This window comes from Kryptolebias marmoratus, linkage group LG22 (assembly GCF_001649575.2).
Source record: "Kryptolebias marmoratus isolate JLee-2015 linkage group LG22, ASM164957v2, whole genome shotgun sequence".
Classification (NCBI taxonomy): domain Eukaryota; kingdom Metazoa; phylum Chordata; class Actinopteri; order Cyprinodontiformes; family Rivulidae; genus Kryptolebias; species Kryptolebias marmoratus.
Window position 1 is genome coordinate 1,658,579 of NC_051451.1, and position 539 is coordinate 1,659,117.

At 40.8% G+C, this 539-nt stretch overlaps 1 non-coding gene across 1 annotated transcript; it reads right to left on the reverse strand.

Annotated features, from left to right (window-relative positions):
• Window positions 1-457: 457 nt before the first annotated feature.
• On the reverse strand, window positions 458-539 carry trnas-gcu. Its single transcript has one exon. It is a non-coding gene; the product is annotated as a tRNA-Ser (tRNA).

The window sequence follows — 539 nt, forward strand, 5'->3', positions numbered from 1 at the left end:
TAGGATCCTGGTCAGAGTAGCATACTATTAATGGTTTTAACTACAGTGCAAAGCAGCATCCGTATCCGAGTAGACCAAACATGAAGGGAAACCTGACCAATTCCTGTTAGCCACTGTACTAGCCTAGCATAATACCGCCACTTCCTGGACATAAAATTATCACGTTTTAACAAGATATGTATCACGTTTTAACAAGATACATATCACGTTTTAACAAGATACATATCACTTTTTAACAAGATACTTATCACGTTTTAACAAGATACGTATCACGTTATAACGTGATAGCGTTCAAATTTTTGTTTTTCCTGCTGATAGCAATGCGCTTCCGTAGAGGTGCTAAAAGATGACATGCTTTCACACAGAAAGCTATTGTTTGTCTGACAGCTCGGTCGAAAACAGGAAAGGACATAATTCTCCCCTCAACGTAAGTCTTCAGAAGACACGTTAGACTGCACGACGAGAATGGGATTCGAACCCATGTGTGCAGAGCACAATGGATTAGCAGTCCATCGCTTTAACCACTCAGCCACCTCGTC